The 13050-nt window shown below is 59.2% G+C and overlaps 1 non-coding gene across 1 annotated transcript; it reads right to left on the minus strand.

Moving 5' to 3' along the window:
- Window positions 1-1195: 1195 nt before the first annotated feature.
- TRNAG-ACC (transfer RNA glycine (anticodon ACC)) lies at window positions 1196-1271 on the minus strand. Its single transcript has one exon. It is a non-coding gene; the product is annotated as a tRNA-Gly (tRNA).
- Window positions 1272-13050: the final 11779 nt, after the last annotated feature.

Raw genomic sequence — 13050 nt, forward strand, 5'->3', positions numbered from 1 at the left:
CCGCGGGTCAGGAGCTCATCCAGAGTGATGTCTGAGGCCTCCGCTGGGGAGGTTAAAAGACAGGGAGGCTCGCTGGCCGGGGGCTACAGTCTCCTCGAGGCCTCGTCACTCCTGCGGTTGACCTTTGATGCAGGCAGGCTGTTGACAAGGATCACGAAACCTCCGAGTCTCAGCTGGAGCATCGTAGGTGGCCCGGGCTTCCTCCCAGTGGGGCTGCCTCGGGGTGGCTGAACTGCACACGTGCGGAGGGCTCCAAGGCAAGTGCCCCAGCTGGCGCAGTGCGATCCACACCGACACTTCTGCCACGTTCTGCTGGTTAGGAGCAAGTGACAGCCCTCCACCGTCCACACACAAGGAGGGCTGGCCCAGGTCCGCACTGGCGGGAGAAACTGAGGCACTCACTTCTCCCGGGGAGAGCCGTGGGCCGCACTCGCCCAGGGTGCAGGCATGGCCGGCCCCCGTCTGGAGTGCCCTGCTTGTACCTGGCCGAGTCCATCCCAGGGTTTCCAGATTTAGCAAACAGCACAGACTGTCCAGCGAAGCCACGGCCTCAGAGAAGCAATGAATTTTCATATGTGCTGCTCACAAATATATTAGGGGGTTTTTCAAAATGAATATGAAGTGATAAAAGAAGCATTTGATTTTTTTTTTTATGAAACAAGAACATCAGAAAAGCAAACGACAAATCAAAGAAAGTTGTTTGATTATGCAAATGAGGTACAAAACCAACTCTTATTTCATTGGTGAAAATGCACCATCTAAAGGCTGAGAGGACTGGAGTGTCTGCATGTCCCCTGGTCCCCTCGTTTCTGTGAGCACAACTATGTTCGTGCGGCATTTAGGATGTGGTTATACCAAGAATTATGTTTCTGAGATTCTCATTTACCAGGGTGCCATATATATATTTATTTATTTTTCTCCCCCAAAGTGAGGAGCAGGGGGCAGCAGGCAGATAGACTCCTGCATGCGCCCAACCGGGATCCACCCGGCATGCCCACCAGGGGGCGATGCTCTGCCCATCTGGGGTGTTGCTCTGTTGCAACCAGAGCCACTCTAGAGCCTGAGGTGGAGGCCATGGAGCCATCCTCAGTGCCCAGGCCAACTTTGCTCAATGGAGCTTTGGCTGTGGGAGAGGAAGAGAGAGAGAGAAAGGAGAGGGGGAAGGGTGGAGAGGCAGATGGGCACTTCTCCTGTGTGCCCTGGCCAGGAATCGAACCCGGGACTTCCACATGGTGGGCCGATGCTCTACCACTGAGCCAACTGGTCAGGGCCCTATTTACCTGGGTGCCCTATATTATTTTAGGCAACCCTAATCCATTCTGAATGTGCATTGTGAGATAATTTGGGCATGACCTCTGGAACCTAGGAAGGTGACAGGGAGTGACAAGGAGCAGCTACTGAGGGTGTCCTGGCGGAGGGGACGGGTTCGGGGTGCTGCCCCAGACTACCTGAGCCCGTTCTCCCTGCCTTGCTGTCTCCTCACCCACCTCCCCTCACTGCAGTCTGTGAAAATACCACCCAGCCTCCTGGTAATTCGTGGGAAGCGTGGAACCCATTCTTCTGATGAGCTTTCAATTAGTCTGTGTCTAATTTTCAAATGCTCATGAATAAATGATTAACTCAGATCAGAACAGAATCAAAGACCTCGCCACTTCCGAGCAGAACGGCTTAGAGATGACTTCATCGACAGTTCTGCCAGCGCACCCCCTGCTCCCCCCTCCCCACCGCCTTCCTCAGCTCAGGAGCACGGGCCTTCCTCTGCCAGACACAGCCCGGGTTCTCTGATCTCTCGGTGTTGTTTCTATTATTATCCGAACCGTGCAAACCAGGAGGCTGGTGGCCAGCCAGAGGCCCCGCAGCTTGGCTGGAAAGAGGAGGGGCCGGGAGGACTCCGCCCGGCCCCGCTTCTGGCCGGGTTCATAGTTCTCTGCTCCATTCATGGTCCCTATGTTTCTTCAAGAGCAATGTCCTTTCTCTGAGGATGGAAAAGTGACCTTGTGTCCACTAGCCCTGATAGCCCTCACAGAGCCTCTTGGCTGGAGTTGTGGATTAGAGTCCTTGCAGAGGTAACTAAGTTAAGGATGGCATTATCCTGGACTTAGGGCCAGGTCATCAGTCCAAGGACGGGTGCTCTTATAAGAGAAAGGAGAGGGAGATTTGAGACGCAGACAGAGAGGGAAGATGGCCGTGTGGAGGGGAAGGCAGAGAAGGGAGTGATGCTTCTTCAAGCCAAGAAACAGCAGGGATTGCTGTTGCCATCAGCACCAGAAAGGAGTCAAGGAATGGGTCTCCCTCAGAGCCTCCAGAGGAGGCAACCCTCCCGGCACCGTGAGCTTGGACTTCTGGGCCCCAGTTCAGTGAGACGATAAGTGTCTGCCGCTTTCACTGGTCACCGCAGCCCCAGGACACGCACGCAGGTGTGCCTGAATGCGGATGCTGTCTAGTTCCTGGTGTGAGCGGCTCGGCTGCCCCGCCCCACAGCTGGGACCCCCACGCTGCGCTCCGCCTCACAGAGTACAGCGCTCTCCCCTCCAGCTCGGCTGCCCCGCCCCACAGCTGGGACCCCCACGCTGCGCTCCGCCTCACAGAGTACAGCGCTCTCCCCTCCAGCTCGGCTGCCCCGCCCCACAGCTGGGACCCCCACGCTGCGCTCCGCCTCACAGAGCACAGCGCTCTACCCTCCAGCTCGGCTGCCCCGCCCCACACCCGAGACCCCCACGCTGCGCTCCGCCTCACAGAGTACAGCGCTCTCCCCTCCAGCTCGGCTGCCCCGCCCCACACCCGGGACCCCCACGCTGCGCTCCGCCCCACAGAGCACAGGGCTCTCTCCTCCAGCTCAGCTGCCCCGCCCCACACCTGGGACCCCCACGCTGCGCCCCGCCCCACAGAGCACAGGGCTCTCCCCTCTCCAGCTCAGCTGCCCCGCCCCACACCTGGGACCCCCACGCTGCGCTCCGCCCCACAGAGCACAGGGCTCTCCCCTCCAGCTCAGCTGCCCCGCCCCACACCCGAGACCCCCACGCTGCGCTCCGCCCCACAGAGCACAGGGCTCCCCCTCCAGCTCAGCTGCCCCGCCCCACACCTGGGACCCCCACGCTGCGCTCCGCCCCACAGAGCACAGGGCTCTCTCCCTTCCAGCTCAGCTGCCCCGCCCCACACCTGGGACCCCCACGCTGCGCTCCGCCCCACAGAGCACAGGGCTCTCCCCTCTCCAGCTCGGCTGCCCCGCCCCACACCTGGGACCCCCACGCTGCGCCCCGCCCCACAGAGCACAGGGCTCTCCCCTCCAGCTCAGCTGCCCCGCCCCACACCTGGGACCCCCACGCTGCGCTCCGCCCCACAGAGCACAGGGCTCTCTCCCTTCCAGCTCAGCTGCCCCGCCCCACACCTGGGACCCCCACGCTGCGCTCCGCCCCACAGAGCACAGGGCTCTCCCCTCTCCAGCTCGGCTGCCCCGCCCCACACCTGGGACCCCCACGCTGCGCTCGCCCCACAGAGCACAGCTCTCTCCCCTCCAGCTCAGCTGCCCCGCCCCACACCTGGGACCCCCACGCTGCCCCGCGCCCCACAGAGCACAGGGCTCTCTCCTCCAGCTCGGCTGCCCCGCCCCACACCTGGGACCCCCACGCTGCGCTCCGCCCCACAGAGCACAGGGCTCTCTCCTCCAGCTCGGCTGCCCCGCCCCACACCTGGGACCCCCACGCTGCGCTCCGCCCCACAGAGCACAGGGCTCTCCTCTCCCCGTTCTTATGTGGAGCCGTGAATGCTGATTTGTGGCTGGTGCGGGTGGTGCTGGAGAAAGACAGATTGTGCCCGCGGTTCCCCTACTGGGGTCTTCAGAGGGAAGTTCAGAGTAACGTGGACTCTATGTGCTTTTCTTAGTCAGGGATTCAAAATGACAGTTTTTATAACTTGAACCACGAAAGCACTTAAATCAAGTGCAGTGAGCCGGTCAGCCACTTCCATACGCGGCCCCTGAGACGGGGACGCACACGAGTGTTTGCCAGATGAGAAATCACTTGCTAAGTACGGAGCTTGCTGAGTTTAAATCAAAGCCTGGCGCCCCTGGTTCCAGCAGACGTTTTAGACGTATCGCTGCCCCTGCCTTCCTTTGTGCAGACGCCCCTGGACCCGGCTGCCGCGGAACTGAACTTGGCCGGCTCGCTCCTCCCTTTGGGGCGACTGGGCGGGCTCACCCCCAGCCCTGGCCTAAATACTGTGAAGATAAACACTGTCATCTGTCAGCCAGCCAGTTCCCAACAGTTCTTTCCTCTGTTAGCTGGTGAGAAAGCAGGTCTCAGACTGTGGGGCTCTGCTTAGCTACCTGTCAAACAAAGGTTTTTCTGCAGAGCCGGATACATTCTCGCTCCTTCCCCCACCCCCACCCCCGACCTCACAAAATGCCAGATGAACCCCAGCGTCCCCACCAGAGCCGTTGCCCTGGGAAAAAACATTGCAGGGGCTTTGCTTAAGATCAACTTTAAAGACCTCAAATAGGGTGACAGTAAGCTCAGCGGGAAGCCAGCCAGTCAGCCCAGGGCCCTTTGGGCTTATCTGTAATTTGCAAATGTGAGCACAGAGAAGGAAGGGCGATGAGAGGAGAGAGAAGGGGCATCGGTGGCACAGCACACGTCTTCCCTGCTCTCAGTGCGGAGAAGTGTTCTGATTGGCTGAGCCCCGTGTGCCCAGGGGTGTAGACGAGCGAAGAAACTCTGGTGCCCGGGGAACCAAGGCAGGGAGACGAACAGATTAGAATGATATCCGCAGACGTCTACTCCACCTGCGGTCAGACAGACGGCCGCCTGGCCTCCCACCGTTGGCAGTCACCTTCTCTAGAAGGCTCCTCATGTCCCCGGCTCTCTCTGTCGTCAATGTGGGTTAAGACCATTCCCCTAATTCCTCAAAAGGGGATTAAAACCAAGCTGTTCTAACCTTTCTCAAAACTTTATTGAAAGCTTGAAGGGGTGGAAAGGCGTTGAGAGGCCATGATTTCAAGCCAAGCTGCACCTGGGCAGTGGGTCCCTCCGAGATGTGCATCTCCTTTACCCCCCTCTGGACGCCCTGTTCTGCAGCCCGTCCACCAGCCCCAGGACCCCACCTCCTTCCTGCCCGCTGTTCACACAGAAGTATGTTGGAAACAACAGAAGGAGAACTCCGCGCACACACACACACTCACACACACACACACGCATACACGCACACACAGACACGCTCACTCCTGGGCTCACCTCCCAGGACACATCACCCACTCGGAGGGAGATTTCACCCACAGCAGGACACCCCTCCCACAGTTGTGTGGGAGATTTCACTTGTCCATGTTTAAAATCTCTCCAGTTCCAGGTGGGGTTTCAACCTCCCCTTTGCTAAACCAAGGGCTCATTGAAATGCTTTGGGTTTTTTGGGGGTTTTTTTTTTTTTTTTGCTTTTCTGAAATTAAAGAGCAGTCTTCCCTCCCAAAGATAGTTGAGAAAATTGCTGGGAGCTTTCAAGTAGCAGTGTGTTCCTGTTTCCACCCATCAAGTATTCACAAAGACAGGGGGTCTCGATCCAGAGCATCCCAGTTTATACAGGGGTACCTTAAAATCAGAGCGCATGATTGTAAAAATCTGTCTCCTGCTGGGGAAAATTGGGCTGCCACGTGTCCGGGGGAACATTCTAGAAAGGCATCTCAATTTTCCCTCCCGGTGGAGAGTCATAGCCGGACCTCTGGGGCCGACAGGTCGGGGGGCTCTGTCGATTTGGGAAAAGGCACTATCTCTGCTTCCACCCACGTCTGGAGTGTGTTATAATCAATCCTTCCCAGGGTCCATTCTCACTTTTTTCAGAAAAGAAAAAAGAGGTTTTTAGTAGATGCACTCTCTCTGCCCCCCCCCCCCCGCCAGCCGAGTCTCCAAGAGGTCCAAATGGCCGAGGACACTGGTTCTGCGGTCCTGCAGGGCCCCCGAGCCGGGGGTGGGGGGCATTGTGCTCAACAGGGCTGTAATTGGCACCTTCGAGTTCTGAGGATGCGGCTGCTCCATTATCAGCTATTGTTATAAACATTTGATGGTTTTAGAGAAAACACATTTTTTTTTCCTTTTTTTTTTTTTTTTTTACGCGCCTCTGCTCCACAGTCTCATTGTCTCCTTTATCTGGGGAATGTTTACCGCTGCATTGGGAACTCCCTGGTTTCTGTGAGGAAACGGGTTGAGATCAATACGGGCATTAAGTATGGATCCAAGAGGCAGGGCGATGGGGGCGGGGGGGCGGCCAGCAGCTGCCATCTCTGTGCCAAGCTGGGCTAGAAATCCAGAGATGGGGGGACAGCCTCTGGGGTGTGAAGGTCAGGGTCACCTCACTGGCGGGTGAGTGACTCACACCCGGGCCCGCTGACCCCAGATGTTGGAAACATCGGTTAGAAACCAAACATAAAAACTAATCAGGGTTTTTATTCTCTTTTTTCCTCTGTCCCTACATTCTCTCGTGATGTTATTATGCATGAGGAGAAGGAACCCACACTGAAAAGTGGGTAGACATCCCCTCTGTGGCCAGGGCAAGAGGTCACGAGACCTCCGCCCGACCTGTCCCTACAGCAGAGGCAGCGTCGAACGTGTCCACTGGGGAGTCACGCAGGTCGGACGCCTCGCGCTCTGGCCTGCGTCGGTCCTGCAGGCGCCGGTTAGACCCGGGCGTTGTGTGGGGCGGCCTGGCGGTCGGAGCCCTGCTGGGGTCAGAGGTAGACCCGGGCGTTGTGTGGGGCGGCCTGGCGGTCGGAGCCCTGCTGGGGTCAGAGGTAGACCCGGGCGTTGTGTGGGGCGGCCTGGCGGTCGGAGCCCTGCTGGGGTCAGAGGTAGACCCGAGCGTTGTGTGGGGCGGCCTGGCGGTCGGAGCCCTGCTGGGGTCAGAGGTAGACCCGGGCGTTGTGTGGGGCGGCCTGGCGGTCGGAGCCCTGCTGGGGTCAGAGGTAGACCCGGGCGTTGTGTGGGGCGGCCTGGCGGTCGGAGCCCTGCTGGGGTCAGAGGTAGACCCGGGCGTTGTGTGGGGCGGCCTGGCGGTCGGAGCCCTGCTGGGGTCGCCGGTTAGACCCGGGCGTTGTGTGGGGCGGCCTGGCGGTCAGAGCCCTGCTGGGGTCAGAGGTAGACCCGGGCGTTGTGTGGGGCGGCCTGGCGGTCGGAGCCCTGCTGGGGTCAGAGGCCTCATCCCCACAGCCTTCTGCTGATTTCCTCGGTGCCTTGCACCGTCTGTGGGCGCTCGGAGAACAATCCCAGGTGACCGTCGGAGCTGGCGGGCGCCCTTTCTCTCAGGATGCTGCTGGTGCTTGTGCACGTGACCCCTGCCGATGGCCGCAGCTCGCCCGTTAGCGCTAACGAGACGCACCGCGGGAGTGAGTTACTCGGAATCCCTCTTTGTCCACCTGTCATCCACTGGCCGGGCCCTGCCTCCAGCCGGAACTCGGGGTCTGACGGACCGATGCCGGACGCGGTCTCACTCCTTGCTCAGGCTTCATGCACTGTGTGGCCTGGGCGAGTTTCTCAACCTCTCTGAGCCCAGGCCCACCTTCACAAAGTGAGCGAGTCACCTTAGCTCTGCCCTGCCGCGCTGTCGTGAAATTACGTGCCCGTGTTTAATCCTGCCAGCGTGGTCCTTGTCAGTATCGTCATCTTTGTGCCCACAGTCAGAGTCCAGCAGATACGGGCTGGGCCCGCGGTGATGCTCCTGTCCTCATGGGCCACCCTCACCAGCTCACGTGAGCCCCCTGCCTGAGCCGCCTGCAAGGGCTCGCTGTAGCCCGGACCTGGCTCAGCCCAGCTCGTGCCCACCCTGAACGCCCTGAGTCTCCTGTCCTCATGGGCTGCCCCGTCGCCCTCCACAGCTCACGTGGGCCCCCTGCCTGAGCCGCCTGCAAGGGCTCGCTGTGGCCCAGACCTGGCTAAGCCCAGCTCGCGCCCACCCTGAACGCCCTGAGGTCTCCTCCCTCGCAGTCCCCGGCAGTCTTGTTCTGTCTTCTGACCTTACTGGGCTCTCTGTTCTTCCTGATTCACACGTACCTGCTCCACACTCCTGCCCCTCCCACCTGCCCTAGCTCACAAGGGTCTGTGTGTCTGGGGGTGGGGGCTCTCCATTGCAGAGTGCCTATGTCTGGCCATCACGTCCTTGAACCCGTCTGAGAAGCCCTGGATGCCTTCAGTGATGGCACTAACACGTCCCGCCCTTCTCTTCCTCCCTGGCCTGCCCGCCCTCTCTGCGCTCTCCAGCCCCAGGGCCGGTGCCTACCTGCAATCCCCTCCCCTCCAGGAAGACATGGTGATTTCAGCAAGAGCAGGAGGCTCTGCTCCTGGCTCCTTGACCCCCCAGTCTGAGCATCTTTGACCAGTGTCTCCCCGAACCACTCACCCAGAGAGACCCCCTTATCCACTTCTGTCATCTCCCTGCTGGCACCAGTTGGTCCCACAGAGAGTGTGACCTCTTTAAGGAGTGGAAAACTGTTAGAAGGCTGTGTATGAAAAGGGGCCGTTTGTACTCCGTGGAGGGCCTTTGGGCTCCTGTCCGAGGTGCTGAACCCGTAGAACCACAGTGAAATCTGTTTGGAGAGGACCTCCTTGAGATGGACAGGTCAACACTGGGCACCACGTGAAGAGTTAAAAGGGAAAGGTGCTATCCATTTTCCATTTTTAGCCATGAAATTTGCAGCTTATGAGAAGTATTATTTTAACCTTTACATTTCTCTTTACATTACTTTCTTGAGACAAAATTAAAACTTGAAAATTGATACCTGACATCAAAAGCCCAGCATGCTAAAGGGAACAAGCCATGAAAAATAAATGTGTGTGTGTGTGTGTGTGTGTGTGTGTGTGTGTGTGTGTGTGGAGAAGTGGTGGCCTTTGAAGGCATTGGAAATGGAAATGTACCAGGAAGAGCCTGAATTGTCGATGAAGACACACGTCAGAGGAACAAGGACGTTAGGACCCCTGTAATTAACACCTGAAGAGGTTTCCAGAAGATAATCGGGACAGTCTACAATGGTGCATCGCAGTCAGCTAGCCTGTATTTCCTTCCTAGTCACACACTGTGGGTTTTCCGGTACCTGCAAGGCTAATGAAAGATCACGCGTCAGCTCAGCCCCCCTGGCTTAGCCCACCTGATCCTGGGGCTGATCACCCATGGGGGCAGAAGCTTCTTGTTCGACCCTCATTGAAGCCCGAAGACAGAACCTTGCGTATCTCTTTTCTGGTTATAAGAAAAGTCTCCGTAAATGAGCCATGAGTGTAAAATATATACATAAACTAGATATTGTATTTCTGGTTATAAGAAAAGTCTCTGTAAATGAGCCGTGAGTGTAAAATACATAAAGTAGGTAGTTATTGTATTGGGGGAAAATAGATCCATCAAGGCAAAAGGTAGATCAGATAATCTGAAATAACGACGACAGTAACCGTGACGGAACAGGGAGGATGCTGGTGTTGATTCCGTGCTTTCACATCAGGCGCTGAAGCCGTTCCCTCCTTCCTTCCTTCCTTCCTTCCTTCCTTCCTTCCTTCCTTCCTTCCTTCCTTCTTTCTTTCCTTCTTTCTTTCCTTCCTCCCTCCCTCCCTCCCTCCCTCCCTCCCTCCCTCCCTTCCTTCCTTCCTTCTTTCTTTCCTTCTTTCTTTCCTTCCTTCCTTCCTTCCTTCCTTCCTTCCTTCCTTCCTTCCTTCCTTCCCTCCCTCCCTCCCTCCCTCCCTCCCTCCCTCCCTTCCTTCCTTCCTTCTTTCTTTCCTTCTTTCCTTCCTTCCTTCCTTCCTTCCTTCCTTCCTTCCTTCCTTCCTTCCTTTCTTTTTTTTTGTACAATGAACATGTTAAGTAAGTATTGTTATCTCCATCTTGTCCCGAGGAAACCGAGGCTGGGAGAGGTCTGTGGTGGCCGTGGGCGTGCGGGCAGGAGCCCGGGAGTCGGGCGGTGGACCCCGTGCTGTGGCCCAGTGCCCGGCGCACCGTGTGTTTGTACAGGATGGTTCCCGTTCTCTTCCCTCAGCAGCTGCCAGTTTCCATGAGCATCACCGTTAGGAACCATTCACTCACTCATTTCCAACCTGTCACCTGGCCAGGGTCCCCGGAGGCAGCGTGGCCTCCGCGCCACAGTCAGGGCCAGCGTCCATCCAGGTGCTTCCACTTCTCCTGTCTTCTCTTCCTCCAGCCCGAACAGCACAGACCCTGTCTCTCTCTTTTTTGTATTTTTCCGAAGTGAGAAGTGGGAGGCAGAGAGACAGACTCCTGAATACGCCTGACCGGGATCCACCTGGCATGCCCACTGGGGTGATGCTCTGCCCATCTGGGGCATCACTTTGTTGTAACCAGAGCCATTCTAGCGCCTGAGGCAGAGGCCACAGAGCCATCCCCAGCGCCCGGGCCAACTTTGCTCCAATGGAGCCTCAGCTGCAGGAGGGGAAGAGAGAGACAGAGAGGAAGGGGAGGGGGAGGGGTGGAGAAGCAGATGGGCGCTTCTCCTGTGTGCCCTGGCCGGGATTCAAACCCGGGACTCCTGCACGCCAGGCCAATGCTCTGCTGCTGGGCCAGCCAGCCAGACCCAGACCCTGTCTCAATGCGGCCGGTCTCCCTTCACTGGTTCGTGTCTCAGGACCTCGTGAGTGATGGACTCTTCACGACCCCTTGAGACATTGCCTCTTGTTTCTGTCACTTCACCCCATCCGTCTTCCACCCGCACCTGTGTTACTGAGACACAGTGGACAGCAGACAGGCCAGCTGGCCACCAGCACCAGTGTGGGCTTCTGCTCCGAGAGGGACTGCTCGGGGCGGGGCCCCCCCGGCCTGACCCTGCCACATGCCCTCTTAGACGCAGTGCCCTGGGACCTAGACCCCATACAGCCAGCCTGGACTTATGCTTTGCTGCCCAGCCGGGCAGTCTTCCGGATGCCTGGCCTCCTCATTATTTTTCTGAAGCTGGAAAAGGGGAGAGACAGTCAGACAGACTCCTGCATGCGCCCGACCGGGATCCACCCGGCACGCCCACCAGGGGGCGACGCTCTGCCCCTCCGAGGCGTCGCTCTGCTGCGACCAGAGCCACTCTAGCGCCTGGGGCAGAGGCCAAGGAGCCATCCCCAGTGCCCGGGCCATCTTTGCTCCAATGGAGCCTTGGCTGCGGGAGGGGAAGAGAGAGACAGAGAGGAAGGAGGGGGGAGGTGGAGAAGCAAATGGGCACTTCTCCTATGTGCCCTGGCCGGGAATTGAACCCGGGTCCCCCGCACGCCAGGCCGACGCTCTACCGCTGAGCCAACCGGCCAGGGCCCCTCCTCATTTTTTCATTTCAGCCCGACCCCTGCTCGTGTGGGCAGGCCCACCCTAGTGCCCACAAGGGTCTTTCCTGTCTGGCACCCGAGACTGTCAGCTCTCACTGTAGGATCCGTTCTGTCAGAAAATACAGCTTGGGGTTCAGGGAACTTTTGACACCAGGAGGAGAAAGTGGACAGGCCAGGAGGCCTTTGCTTTGACAAACAACCTGACAGGTGTCCATGGGCCACACACACAGTGGCTCCTAAACAGAAATGGGAATCAACGTGAGCAGTGGAAGGATCTCCCCACTGCCCCCGCCCCACTGCCCCCGCCCCACTGCCCCCATCCCACTGCCCCCACCGCACTGCCCCCCATCCCACTGCCCCCCCCGCCCCACTGCACCCCCACCCCACTGCACCCTGCCCCACTGCACCCCACCCCACTGCACCCCCACCCCACTGCACCCCGCCCCACTGCACCCCCACCCCACTGAACCCTGCCCCCTGCCCCACTGCACCCTCACCCCACTGCACCCCCTGCCCCACTGCACCCCCTGCCCCACTGCACCCCCGCCCCACTGCACCCCCCATCCCACTGCCCCCCGCCCCACTGCACCCCCTGCCCCACTGCACCCCCTTCCCCACTGCCCCCCTGCCCCACTGCACCCCCATCCCACTGCCCCCCGCCCCACTGCACCCTCACCCCACTGCCCCACTGCACCCCCTGCCCCACTGCACCCCACCCCACTGCACCCCACCCCACTGAACCCTCACCCCACTGCCCCCTGCCCCACTGCACCCCCATCCCACTGCCCCCCTGCCCCACTGCACCCCCATCCTACTGCACCCCCGCCCCACTGCACCCCCATCCCACTGCACCCCCTGCCCCACTGCACCCCTTGCCCCACTGCACCCCGCCCCACTGCACCCTCACCCCACTGCACCTCCACCCCACTGCACCCGCCCCACTGCACCCTGCCCCACTGCACCCTCACCCCACTGCACCCCCGCCCCACTGCACCCCGCCCCACTGCACCCTCACCCCACTGCCCCCCCGCCCCACTGCACCCCCACCCCACTGCCTCCTGCCCCACTGCACCCCCGCCCCACTGCCCCCCATCCCGCTGCCCCCCCCGCCCCACTGCCCCCATCATTAACACGTGGACACGTGGTTCAGCTGCACACCTTTCTGAACATACAAATAAGCCAACGAAACATGTGGCCCTCGGTGTGCTCTATGCTCTGGCTAAGAGCCTGGTGGAAAGGTGCCCCAGCTCTGCAGGCTTGCTTAGGGATCGTCTGATCCTGGCTCTATTGGCTTGCTTAGGGATCGTCTGAGCACTTCTTTTGCAGTGAGTGTGAGAAGCTGATTTTTGTCACCTTGTGGTTCTATGTGGGTCCTATTCTCCTGTCCTCTAAGAGAGAAGGAACTTGAGCATGTCCATTCCAGCCAGCACAGATTGGCTTCCGCCGTCCTGTGAACCTTGGAGGCATGGGGAGATGTGCTGAGGGTGTGACCACACGCACGCACACACCCGTGCACACACACACACACACCTGCACACACACACGTGCATGGGCATCAGGGTGACCAGTCCATGCCAGTTTGCCTGACTTCCCTGGTTTTAGCACTGGAAGTCCTCTGTCCCGGGGCAGCCCACAGTCCGGGCCAACCAGACAGACGGCCACCTCCTGTCTGTCCATTGCTTCCTCGTCCGTCAGCTCCTGGGAGTCACTCCTTTTCCTCTCTCTTCCTAGCAGTTTCTCAATCTCACCTCTTTGTGTCCTTTCCACCCTCTGCCCC

Source organism: Saccopteryx bilineata, chromosome 6 (genome assembly GCF_036850765.1).
Source record: "Saccopteryx bilineata isolate mSacBil1 chromosome 6, mSacBil1_pri_phased_curated, whole genome shotgun sequence".
In the NCBI taxonomy this organism is placed as follows: Eukaryota; Metazoa; Chordata; class Mammalia; order Chiroptera; family Emballonuridae; genus Saccopteryx; species Saccopteryx bilineata.